Here is a 14122-nt window from a genome sequence, read left to right as displayed (position 1 = left end):
ATAACTTAAACTAAAAAAAAGTTATTTGTTGTGTATCTGAAATGCAAATATAACTGGGCGTCCTACATTCTGATTTGCTAAATCTGGCAACCCTAAGACTTACTGATTTACCCAAGAGTTAATTACATTAATTATTTCCTTCATCCATCCTTTAGTATGTGAAGGCTAGACGGAACTAATTTGGCTAGTATCCTCCCTTCTCACATCTCATGGGTTGTTTTTTTAACCTCGATATGAAGCAAGAAGTGACAGTGTATCAACTGTGTTCAGAAAACAGCTGATGGACTTGAAAGACGGATGTGGTTTCAATATGCATGGATAGGAGTTATTTCAGATAGCAAAAAACTAAACTATGACAGGAAAAAAACCTGTCAGGTTAAGCATTAACTGTTTAGTTTAAGTTCAAAACATCAACTCTAAAATCACTGACTTGAAAAAATTAATATCAATAAGAATTTAATCATTTTTAAGCAATTCATTTTTAAGCATGATGGAATCATTTCTCTTCATATCAACTAAAATTTCATTCTTTGTGCATCTTACTACATACTGTAGAACAGGTTCTAGACAAAAGTCCTACAAAATTTTGCCTAAACTTTATTTAGGGGCATAATCAGCTAAAAGTAGAGCACAACTCTTGCAATTTCATCCAGCCTGAAAAACAGGGAGAGGAGTGAATTTTTCTGTTCCTGAAAGAGTTCTAGGACATTCTTATTTCTTTTAATTTGATGTAGACCAAAAATGTTATAGACTGGAACATAATATAAATCCTGCCTATTCCTCCCCACCCAGGAAACCTCAAAATCTCACAATCTTTCATACTCTGTCTTGAGAAATGTCCTTTTTTTGAGCCAAGGGTGAATAGCTTATCCTTTAAATCTAAGACCCCTTTTCATCTGAGGTCTCAAAGGGGCATTGCTGCTGCTTATAGACTTGAAATTCAACAGGATAAATGCTGTAGGAAGGCTTCTCCTTGTATCATAGATTGAGAAATTGAAACCTGGGGGAGGGCATATGTACTCAAGGTCACATTCTGAATCCTCAGCAGTTCTGCTTTGTGAACACAGCTCTTCTGATTCAATCTTCAGCGCTCAGCAAACAACCGGTGATGTGCAGTTAACTTTTTCCACTGAAGCATTTCGAGATGGATATGTGTGCCCAGGATAATATCTGAAGTAATGACCCATGTGTTAGCCTAAAAGAAACCTCCTCCCCCATTCTCGGCACACCTCTCCTCCCAGGCCAAATAGTCAAGACTCCAGCCATCTACTGCCCTGAGGGGAGGACTCTTGGAGAAGAACCAGAAAACAAAAATGTCAAATTCCTGCTTCTTGAGTTCCAAAAGGAGAGGGCCAGATAGAAGACTTGAAGAAACACATAATTTAGTTTGCTTCTCTAACTCTGCATCCCACCCCCTACCCAGCTCCTGTTAATTCCAGCAGTGAGTTCTGAGTGATCCCAGAGAGACCATGGTGAGATGGTCTGGTCCCTGTAAATCAGCCATCAGGGAGCCCTGTGGAGCCCTGCTCAATGAAAATTAAGGATTTCTTTTTTTCAAAAGACAAAATATGCAGAATGGAAAAGTGAGTGTGAGCTGAACCCTGTGAAAGTAATCTGAGATTTTACATCCCATTTGAAGGGGGAAAGGGGAAAAAGCTTCTTTTCATACAGTTCAGCTCCAAGCTAGCAGGACCCAGTTGACAGAGCACCTTGGAAAAGGAAATCTGAATAAAGTATGGATTCTAGTCAATAATAATGTATTAATATCACTATTGGTTCATTAATAGTGACAAATGTGTCCTACTAATGTAAACTGTTGATAATAGGGAATGAGTGTGAGGTATATGTAATATCTTCTAAATTCTTCTCAATCTAAAATGTTCTGAAAAATAAAGCAAATTAAAAAAACCCACAAAGTGAAAATATAAGTCCCCAAATGGGAAAAGATCAATTATATCCAGAAAGTGGAAATTGCTCCTACAAATCAGTAAGACAGAGACAGAAAAATGGGCAACTGACTTGAATAGATACTTTACAGAAGAATAAATACAAAAGACCAGCCACTATATAAAAACATGCTCAACTGCATTAATAGTTCAGTTCAGTCGCTCAGTCGTGTCCGACTCTCCACGACCCCATGAATCACAGCACGCCAGGCCTCCCTGTCCATCACCAACTCCCGGAGTTCACTCAAACTCATGTCCATCGAGTCGGTGATGCCATCCAGCCACCTCATTCTCTGTTGTCCCCGTCTCCTCCCGCCCCCAACCTTTCCCAGCATCAGAGTCTTTTCCAGTGAGTCAACTGGTCGCATGAGGTGGCCAAAGTATTGGAGTTTCAGCTTTAGCATCAGTCCTTCCAATGAATACCCAGGACTGATCTCCTTTAGAATGGACTGGTAAAATGCAAATTTGAAACCACGACATACCAACATACCACTTGACTGGCAAAAGTTTAGAAGTCTGACCATGCCAAGTGTAGGCAAGGATGTGAATCAACTGAAACTCTCATAACATGGGGGTGGAATTATAAACTGGAACAACAGCTTTTGAAAACATTGCCTTGTCTATTAAAGCTGAAGAAATACCAAACTTATCACCCAGCAGCTCCATCCCTTAGAAGAAATACTACAGGAACATGCACTTACATATTAATAATAAATTATGGTATATTGATTAAATAAATTGTGGTATATATTTCATACAATGGGATGCTATATCATAATGAAACTGATATAAATAACAGATTATGTATATCACATTTATACTATATAAAAATAAATGAATAGTTTGACTCCATTTATATAAAGTTCAAAATCAGGCAAAAAGAAAGTATACTGTTTATGGATGCAGCATAGATGGTCAAAGTATAAAGAAAAGCAAGGAAAGGATTGCCATAAAAATGCCATACAAGTTACCTACGGGGTGGTAGAGAGGGGGATACGTCTAGAAAGGACATGCAGGACTTTCCTGGTGATCCAGCAGTTAAGACTCTTGTGCTTCCCATGCGGGGGGAGTGGGTTTGATTCCTCATTGGGAAACTACGGTCCCATATGCTGTGCAGTGTGGCCAAGAAATTTTTTTTTAAATTTTTTTACAGGGACATGCAGAAGGATTTGGGGAGGTTGGTTATTTCATAATGACCTAGGTGGATATTGTTACACTAGTGTTCGCTTCATTATCATCGATATTTTGAACACTGATGTATGTTTATTTGTGAGTTTGAGTGAACTCTGGGAGTTGGTGATAGACAGGGAGGCCTGGTGTGCTGTGATTCATGAGGTCGCAAAGAGTCGGACACGACTGAGCAACTGAACTGAACTGACAATAAAAAAAGTTTTAAAAATCTAGCTTGCTTCTTGGAATCTTGAGGAGCTGTATCTCCCTTTGACTTGGTAGGAATTATTTGTATCTGATTTCAGCTTATGTTTGGAGATTCTTGTGTTTACAAAACACGTCTTCAGTGAGGGTGGAAGTTTCCAAAGAAAGGCCAGAGTTGTGGTTGTCCTGTTTATGGCTATCTTAACAAGAAATCTTAGAGATGGTATCTACTATGGGAATTCACTACAGGGCAAAATCCAGGCTTCAGCCTCCAGTCTGAGAAACCCCAGTTTTGTAAGTGTCCCAGAGGGAATCTGGCTCCATGACATTGACCCCAAACAATAAAGTTGTAGGTTCTTAATGGTGCAAATACCATTTTGACATATATAAGTACGTGGTAGTCTGCATATTCACGACAACCTGGTCAGTGTATTCTCTCCAAAAATGCAAGTGACATAGGAATCTTAGTTACCCCAAATCAACTTGGTGAGTATGCAACCACAGCATATATTTAATGCATGAGGTTCTGCTGTACCCATCTCCACAGACGGAACACACCTGCTGGGCAAACTGCATGTTTGTACTCAGATTGACAGGGTACTATAATAAGCCCCCTTTGGGGGATGACTGTACAGACAATACCTCTCCATTCGTGAGAACTTCCCACCCCCTTCCATGGTTTCCGCTGTGTTTGTTTTCCTGATTAAACTCAGAACAGAGTGCAATCTTATTTCCAAGTTTCATCTCGTTGAGCCCCTGGTTACTGACTTCCGTGGCTTTGCGTTAGTTTCTCTCCACCCCCACGCCATGAAAAACCTAATCAAAAGCACCATGTTGGGACTTCCCTGGTAGCGCAGTGGATAAGAATCTGCCTGCCAACTCAGGGGACACAGGTTCAATTCTTGGCCTGGGAAGGTTTCACATGTCACAGAGAAACCAAGCCTGTGTGCCACAACTACTGAGCCCATGCTCTAGAGCCCGGGAGCCCCAACTACTGAGACGGTGCCCCCATAGAGACTATGCAGCGCAACAAAGAGTAGCCCCCACTCTCTGTAACTAGAGAAAGTCTGCACAAAGCAACGAAGGCCCAGTGGAGCCAAAAAAAGCACATGTCCTCTGAATCTATCATGACAGAAGCCATACTGTTCCTTATCTGAGGGTGGGGGAGGTAGACCGAGAAGGGGCACAAGGGAACTTTCTGGGGGTGATGGAAATGTTCTGTATGTTGATCTGGACAGTGGTTACATGGGAGATACACACAGATGAGAATACAACAAGCTGTTCACTTCAGATTCGTGCATTGTATGGTATGTAAATAACACCTACAATATTTTAAGATTATTCTCAGATTGCACCTAGTGGATGAGCATATTTAAACTAAAATAAATAGAAGTTGCTTAATTTGTTCATTCACTCATTCATTCATATATCCAGCGTTGGATGTTTGCAGTGTGCTCCGTGAACTTGGAGCTGAACCTGTGTAAATAACCTGAGATTTCACATCCCATTCGAAGGGGGAAAGGGGTAAAAGCTTCTTTTCATGTGGTTCAGCTCCAAGTTCAGTTCAGTTCAGTCGCTCAGTCGTGTCCGACTCTCTGCGACCCCATGAATCACAGCACTCCAGGCCTCCCTGTCCATCACCAACTCCCAGAGTTCACTCAAACTCATGTCCATCGAGTCGGTGATGCCATCCAGCCATCTCACTCTCGGTCGTCCCCTTCTCCTCCCGCCCCCAACCCTTCCCAGCATCAGAGTCTTTTCCAGTGAGTCAACTCATCGCATGAGGTGGCCAAAGTATTGCAGTTTCAGCTTTAGCATCAGTCCCTCCAATGAACACCCAGGATTGATCTCCTCTAGAATGGACTGGTTGGATCTCCTTGCAGTCCAAGGGACTCTCAAGAGTCTTCTCCAACACCACAGTTCAAAAGCATCAATTCTTTGGCGATCAGCCTTCTTCATAGTCCAACTCTCACATCCATACATGACCACGGGAAAAACCATAGCCTTGATTAGACGGACCTTGGTTGGCAAAGTAATGTCTCTGCTTTTTAATATGCTATCTAGGTTGGTCATAACTTTCCTTCCAAGGAGTAAGCGTCTTTTAATTTCATGGCTGCAATCAGCATCTGCAGTGATTTTGGAGCCCCCCGAAAATAAAGTCTGACACTGTCTCCACTGTTTCCCCATCTATTTCCCATGAAGTGATAGGACCAGATGCCATGATCTTTGTTTTCTGAATGTTGAGCTTCAAGCCAACCTTTTCACTCTCCTCTTTCACTTTCATCAAGTTAGCAGGATCTAATTGACAGAGCACTTTGGAAACACTCGACATTGGATATATGAGAACTTCCTGGTGGTACAGTGGATAGGAATCCAACACAGGGGAGATGGGTTCGATCCCTGGTCCGGGAAGATTCCACATGCTACAGAGAAACTAAGCCCAACTAAGTTCCGGAGTGCCACAACTACGGAGTCTGTGGAACTACTGAAGCCTGGGTGCCTAGAGCCTGTGCTCTGCAACAAGAGAAGCCACTGCAATGAGAAGCCTGCGCACAGCAAGAAAGAGCAGCCCTCGCTCACCTCAACTATAGATGGCCCTCAGGTAGCAATGAAGACCCAGTACAACCAATAAATAAATAATTTGTTAAAATTGGATATGTGAATGAATGAATGGGTGAACAACTTAACAAATGATGCCTTCTATTCACACACAAAGTGTTGGAGAGAATCTTCTGCTAGTGAAGTGATCACTGCAAGTTCAATTTCCAGATAAGCACATAGGCGAGGCCATACTTCGGCCACAACTGTTTTCAAGAGAGTTTCTGAAGCTGACAGGAGCTGGCTGGAATGCAGGGTCACCTGATCAGGCCCCTGGTCCTCTATAGCCCCCACTGATCCCCTTGCAACCATGAAATTAAAAGACGCTTACTCCTTGGAAGGAAAGTTATGACCAACCTAGATAGTATATTAAAAAGCAGAGACATTACTTTGCCAACAAAGGTCCATCTAGTGAAGGCTATGGTTTTTCCCGTGGTCATGTATGGATGTGAGAGTTGGACTATGAAGAAAGCTGATCGCCGAAGAACTGATGCTTTTGAACTGTGGTGCTGGAGAAGACTCTTGAGAGTCCCTTGGACTGCAAGGAGATCCAACCAGTCCATTCTAAAGGAGATCAATCCTGGGTGTTCATTGGAGGGACTGATGCTAAAGCTGAAACTGCAATACTTTGGCCACCTCATGCGACGAATTGACTCATTGGAAAAGACTCTGATGCTGGGAAGGATTGGGGGCGGGAGGAGACGGGGACGACAGAGAATGAGATGGCTGGATGGCATCACCGACTCGATGGACATGAGTTTGAATGAACTCCTGGAGTTGGTGATGGACAGGGAGGCCTGGCGTGCTGTGATTCATGGGGTCGCAGAGAATCGGACATGACTGAGCGACTGAACTGAACTGATCTGATCCCCTTTCTATCTTTTCTGCCATCCTCATTCCGCTTTGGACCCATGGATTACTCCTCACTCTCTCTCTTCACCATACTCTGGTTCCCTTGCCTCTCAGGCCTTCTCTTGGAACTACTGGACAAAACTCAGATCCCAGAATCATGTGACTACCTGCCTTCTCTTCCTATAATGGGTTGCTGATTGCAGCTGTGGAAATTTCCCTACCCTGGGGACTGGCACTCAGCTGGGCCCCCAAACCTGCCTGATCATCCTTTCTCCAGACCTAGTCACTGCCTCCTCTATCCCTCCCCGGCCCCCACAACTATTGAAAGCTTCCAGCAGAAGTCTTCAAGCCCCTGCCCTTTGGGAGACCACACTCCTAGCTCTAGGGCTTCCCTGGTGGCTCAGATGGTGAAGAATCTGCCTGCCATACGGGAAGACCTGGGTTTGATCCCTGGATAGGGAAGATGCCCTCAGTGGGGAAGATCCCCTGGAGAAGGGAATGGCAACCCACTCTGGTATTCTTGCCTGGAGAATTCCATGGACAGAGAAGACTGGTGGACTACAGTGCATGGGGTCACAAAGAGTTGGACGTGACTGGGCAACTAACACTTTCACTCCTACCTAGCTCCAGCCTGCTGTTGGGCACCCATCCTGCTGCCCATAAGGAAAAAGAGTCTACACTCAGAAGTGTGCATCGGTCATTACTGATCAATTACCAGCATCAGGAAAAGCAACTGTGCTCCCTCTTCTTCCATCATCTCTGGCAGCTACTTCCCCTTCCTTATGAATGTGGTGAGTTATGAATGAAAAATCTCCAGTCTCCAGATACCTTCCCTCAACCTCAGAGGGTGACACCAGGAACCCTGCACACAGCAGCCTGCGGGGGTGCCTTGCACTGACCTGCCCTGGGTCGTTAGTGATAACCCAGAGGGGAGCATGGGAGCCTGGCTTTGCACCGTCATTGCCCTCGGGCATGCACCACCCCACTCCCACCCACATCGTGAGTGTCCTGAGTTCTAGTGCATGCTGGGTGGGGTTCCCAGGGCTGAGGAGAGGAGGGCAGATCGGACTCACCCTCATGTTTCTAACTCACCTGGTGTTCAGACTCCTGGTCTGGCCTTTGCTCCCTCTTTTGTTCACTGTCGGACTATCTCTTGGGGCCCCATTCCGCCTTCCAGTTACAGAAGGTTTGTTTGCTTGTTTGAGGATATTTTAAATTTGAGAACAGGACTTCCCTGGTGGTCCAGTGGTTAAGAATTCACCTGTCAATGGAGGGGACATGAGTTCAATCCCTGGTCCAGCAGGATTCCACATGCTGCGGGGCAACTAAGCCTGTGAGCTACAACTACTAAAGCCTGTGCTCTGTAGAGACCATGCTTCGCAACAAGAGAAGCCACCGAAATGAGAAGCCTGTGCACTGCAACTACAGAAGTAGCCCCCACTCGCCGCAACTAGAGAAAGCCTGAGGGCAGCCACAAAGACCCAGCACGGCCAAAGAGAATTTATTTAACAATTTGACAATAGTTTGAGGTGTCCTGAAAAGTAGCAAAGACAGTATATACAGAGATTTCCCACATACCCCATACCCAGTTTCCCCTACTGTTAACCTCTTATGTTCAGTTCAGTTCAGTTCAGTTCAGTCGCTCAGTCGTGTCCGACTCTCCACGACCCCATGAATCATAGCATGCCAGGCCTCCCTATCCAGTCTTATGTTACTTTGGTGTATATTTGTCACAACTAATGAACCAACATTAACACATTATGATGAACCAAAGTCCATAGTTTATTCAGATTCCCTCACTTTGGACCCAGTCCAACTGGAGTTTTGAATCATTTCCTTCCAGCCTCTCCTCCTGAATTTATCTGAGGACTTGCCCCCACACCACTCCTGAGCAGCCGCAGCGCTCTCTCCCTCAACCGGCCACTGAGCCTAGAGCCAGAAGCCCCAGTGATCTGTAGTTCTGACCTGCACTTGTATCTGGAGCTATCACAGTGTCTCTCCTGCAACAATTGCATCCTTCCCTCTGGACTCATGTTAAATTTATTTGTACCAAGTTTTATCAAACTGGAATGCTTCCACACATATCGGGCTTGATCAGAAGCAATTTAGTTGCAAGTGATTGTAACAAAAACAGAGGGTCTCTATTGGCAGGATCTAAGGGTGAGTGACTGAGTTTAATATGTGATCCCTGGTGGCTTCCCTGATCGTTCAGTTGATAAAGAATCCACCTGCAAAGTAGAAGACCCCAGTTCAATTCCTGGATCGGGAAGATCCCCTGGAGAAGGGATAGGCTACCCAATCCAGTATTATTGGGCTTCCCTTGTGTCTCAGTTGGTAAAGAATCTACCTGCAATGCAGGAGACCCCAGTTTGAATCCTGGGTTGGGAAGATCCCCTGGAGAAGGGAAAGGCTACCCACTCCAGTATTCTGGCCTAAAGAATTCCATGGACTATACAGTCTGTGGGGTCGCAAAGAGTTGGACAAGACTAAATGACTTTCACTTTCACTGGTGGATTAGTGGTAAAGAATCCACCTGCCAGTACAGGGCAGGTTTAATCCCTTGGTTGGGAGGAGGGCAGGGCAACCCACTCCAGTATTCTTGCCTGGAGAATCCCCATTTACAGAGGAGCCTGGCGGGCTGCAGTCCATTGGGTCGCAAAAGAGTTGGACAGGAGTGAATGGCTAAACAAACCCAAAAATAGGGTCTATAGCAACAGTGTTGGATACACTGTTGGATACTCCTGTATCCAAGTGTTGGATACACTGTTGGATACTCCTGTCATCCGACTGCCTGTGTGACGTTAGATGAGTGACTTTTCTGTTTAGGGCCCAGTTTCCCCATCTGTAAATATGGATAATCATGATGTTCACCTCAAAGATCATGAGAGGATTAAAGTTAATATGCATAGACCTTTCCTCCGTTCCGTTCCGTTCTGTCGCTCAGTCGTGTCCGACTCTATGCGACCCCATGGACTGTAGCCTACCAGGCTTCTCCGTCCATGGGATTCTCCAGGCAAGAATACTGGAGTGGGTTACCATTCGGCTGCTAAAGTACGCGGTCCTGAGGAAACTAAGGCCCAGTTGGAGTGAGACCTTCACTTCATCTGGGCGACTAGCACCGCGCCCAACAGCCCCCACCTAGCACTTGCCCCGCACCATGGCCTCCTCCTCAGAGCTTGCTTGCATCTACTCGGCCCTCATCCTGCACGATGATGAGGTGATGGTCACAGAGTGTAAGAACAATGCCCTCATGAAAGCAGCCGGTGTAAACGTTGAACCTTTCTGACCAGGCTTGTTTGCAGAGGTTTCGGCCAACGTCAACGATGGGAGCCTTGTCTGCAACATGGGGGCTGGCGGACTTGTCCCAGCAGCCGGTGCTGAACCTGCAGGAGGTCCTGTCCCCTCCACCACTGCAGCCCCAGCGAAAGAGAAGAAAGTAGAAGCAAAAAAAGAAGAATCTGATGGTGACACGGGCTTTGGTCTTTTTGACTAAACCGCTTTAGTAACAGGTTTAAAATAAAAAGCTGAGCTCTTTAAAAATAAAGAAAAGATAAAGTTATCACGCATAAAGCACCTAGAACACTACTTGGCATGTGAGTGGTCAGTCACCCTTCAGTTCAGTTCAGTTCAGTCGCTCAGTCGTGTCCGACTCTTTGCGACCCCATGAATCACAGCACGCCAGGCCTCCCTGTCCATCACCAACTCCCGGAATTCACTCAAACTCATGTCCATAGAGTTGGTGATGCCATCCAGCCATCTCATTCTCTGTTGTCCCTGTCTCCTCCCACCCCCAATCCTTCCCAGCATCAGAGTCTTTTCCAGTGAGTCAGCTCATCGCATGAGGTGGCCAAAGTATTGGAGTTTCAGCTTTAGCATCAGTCCTTCCAATGAACACCCAGGATTGATCTCCTTTAGAATGGACAGATTGGATCTCCTTGCAGTCCAAGGGACTCTCAAGAGTCTTCTCCAGCACCACAGTTCAAAAGCATCAATTCTTTGGTGATTGGCTTTCTTTACAGTCCAACTCTCACATCCATACATGACCATGGGAAAAACCATAGCCTTGACTAGACGGACCTTTGTTGGCAAAGTAATGTCTCTGCTTTTTAATATGCTATCAAGGTTGGTCATAACTTTCCTTCCAAGGAGTAAGCGTCTTTTAATTTCATGGCTGCAATCAGCATCTGCAGTGATTTTGGAGCCCAAAAATATAAAGTCTGACACTGTTTCCACTGTTTCCCCATCTATTTGCCATGAAGTGATAGGACCAGATGCCATGATCTTTGTTTTCTGAATGTTCAGCTTCAAGCCGACCTTTTCACTCTCTTCTTTCACTTTCATCAAGGGTTTTTGAGTTCCTCTTCACTTTCTGCCATAAGGGTGGTGTCATCTGCATATCTGAGGTTATTGATATTTCTCCCGGCAATCTTGATTTCAGCTTGTGCTTCTTCCAGCCCAGCGTTCCTCATGATGTACTCTGCATGTAAGTTAAATAATCAGGGTGACAATATACAGCCTTGACATATTCCTTTTCCTATTTGGAACCAGTCTGTTGTTTCATGTCCATTTCTAACTCTTGCTTCCTGACCTGCATACAGGTTTCTCAAGAGGCAGGTCAGGTGGTCTGGTATTCCCATCTCTTTCAGAATTTTCCACAGTTGTGATCACAGTTGTGATCCACACAGTCAAAGGCTTTGGCATAGTCAATGAAGCAGAAATAGATGTTTTTCTGGAACTCTCTTGCTTTCTCCATGATCCAGCGGATGTTGGCAATTTGATCTCTGGTTCCTCTGCCTTTTCTAAAACCTGCTTGAACATCTGGAAGTTCATGGTTCACGTATTGCTGAATCCTGGCTTGGAGAATTTTGAGCATGACTTTACTAGCGTGTGAGATGAGTGCAATTGTGCGGTAGTTTGAGCATTATTTGGCATTGTCTTTCTTTGGGATTGGAATGAAAACTGACCTTTTCCAGTCCTGTAGCCACTGCTGAGTTTTCCAAATTTGCTGGCATATTGAGTGCAGCACTGTCACAGCATCATCTTTCAGGATTTGAAGTAGCTCAACTGGAATTCCATCACCTCCACTAGCTTTGTTCGTAGGGATGCTTTCTAAGGCCCACTTGACTTCACATTCCAAGATGTCTGGCTCTAGGTGAGTGATCACACCATCGTGGTTATCTTGGTCGTAAAGATCTTTTTTGTACAATTCTTCTGTGTATTCTTGCCACCTCTTCTTAATATCTCCTGCTTCTGTTAGGTCCACACCATTTCTGTCCTTTATCGAGCCCATCTTTGCATGAAATATTCCCTTGATATCTCTAATTTTCTTGAAGAGATCTCTTGTCTTTCCCATTCTGTTGTTTTCCTCTATTTCTTTGCATTGATCACTGAGGAAGGCTTTCTTATCTCTCCTTGCTATTCTTTGGAACTCTGCATTCAGATGCTTATATCTTTCCTTTTCTCCTTTGCTTTTTGCTTCTCTTCTTTTCACAGCTATTTGTAAGGCCTCCCCAGACATCCATTTTGCTTTTTTGCATTTCTTTTCCATGGGAATGGTCTTGGTCCCTGTCACGAACCTCCGTCCAGAGTTCATCAGGCACTCTATCAGATCTAGTCCCTTATTTCTCACTTCCACTGTATACTCATAAGGGATTTGATTTAGGTCATATCTGAATGGTCTAGTGGTTCTCCCTACTTTCTTCAATTTAAGTCTGAAGTGCAAATCAAAACCACAATGAGGTATTACTTCATACGGGTCAGAATGGCCTTCTTTGAAGAAAAGGGAACTCTTTGACGCTGTTGGTGGGAATGTAAATTGGTGTGGCTATTATGGAGAACAGTATGGGGGTTCCTTTAAAAACTAAAAATAGAACTACCATATGATCCTGCAATCCCACTCCTGGACATATATCCAGAGATAACCATAATTCAAAAAGATACATGTAGCCCAATGTTCATACCAGCACTATTCACAATAGCTAAGACACGGAAGCAACTCAATGTCTATGGACAGAGGAATAGATAAAGAAGATGTGGTACATATATACAATGGAATATTGTACTCAGTCATGTCTGACTCTTTGCAACCTTATGGACTGTAGCCCACTGGGTTCATCATCCATTGGATTTTTTAGGCAAGAATGCTGGAGGGGGTTGCCATTTCCACCTTCAGGGGGTCTTCCCAACCCTGGGATCAAAACTGCATCTCCTGTGTCTACTTCACTGACAGGTGGATTCTTTAACAATGAGCCACTTGGGAAGCCCACAGTGGAATATTACTCAGCCATAAAAGAGAATGAACTAATGCCATTTGCAGCAACTTGGATGGACCTAGAGCTTATCATATTAAGCAAAGTCAGAGAAAGATAAATATCACATGATATCCCTTTTATATGGCATCTAAAACAATGATACAAAAGAACTTATTTACAAAATAGTAACAGATTTAGACTCTGAAAATAAATTTATGATTACCAAAGGTGAAAGTTGGGGGAACAATAAATTAGGAATTTGGAATTAACATATACACACTCCTATACATAAAATATAAAATGGGGCTTCCTTGGTGGCTGAAACAGTAAAGAATCTGCCTGCAATGCAGGAAGACCCGGATTCAATCCCTGGGCTGGGAAGATCCCCTGGAGAGGGGAATGGCTACCCACTCCAGTATTCTTGCCTGGAGAATTCTGTGGACAGAGGAACCTGGCAGGCTACAGTCCATGAGACTGCAAAGAGTCAGACACAACTGAGTGAGAGAAAGAATATTATGAGTATATATAAAATAGATAGTCAACAGGGACCCACTGTGCAAAAAAGGGAACTGTTAAATATTCTGTAATAACCTATATGGGAATAGAATCTAGAAAAGAATGGATATATGTAACTGAATCACTTTGCTGTGCATTTGAAACTAATATAACACTATAAATCAGCTATACACTAATATAAAATAAAAATTAAATTAAAAAGAAAGGTCTGCACAGATTAAAGGGGAGGGAACACAGACCCCCACCCCCATCACCACCTGTCAATGGAGGCCTGTCAAAGTCACATCAGAAGAGCTTGCACACTGGTATATTTATTGGCATGACCATCTTTGGAAAATATTGATAAAATCTCCAATTGGGGGGGTTGCACACAGATGAGGAGACTGTGGTTGGCATATCTAATGTATACTATCTACTAGATTTTACCCAAGGATCTATGATAAACATTTCTCCACATAATTATTCTTCCACAACATCCTTTTATAAAAAGCATTAATTTTAAAAATTCATGTTATCAAAGTAATACATACTCACGAAAAATTCAAAATGCAGAAATGCATAAAGAGACAATGGAAGGTTTCTTCC

The 14122-nt window shown here is 44.0% G+C and overlaps 1 pseudogene; it reads left to right on the top strand.

Moving 5' to 3' along the window:
- Positions 1–9927: 9927 nt before the first annotated feature.
- On the top strand, positions 9928–10263 carry LOC129535122 (large ribosomal subunit protein P1-like; annotated as a pseudogene).
- The last annotated feature ends 3859 nt before the right edge of the window (positions 10264–14122 follow it).

The sequence above is a fragment of the Moschus berezovskii genome, chromosome X (genome assembly GCF_049115385.1).
Source record: "Moschus berezovskii isolate FMDL1 chromosome X, NW_MosBer_1.0, whole genome shotgun sequence".
NCBI lineage: Eukaryota > Metazoa > Chordata > Mammalia > Artiodactyla > Moschidae > Moschus > Moschus berezovskii.
Note: the sequence above shows the minus strand (reverse complement) of the source record. Positions and strands in the feature narration are given on the sequence as shown.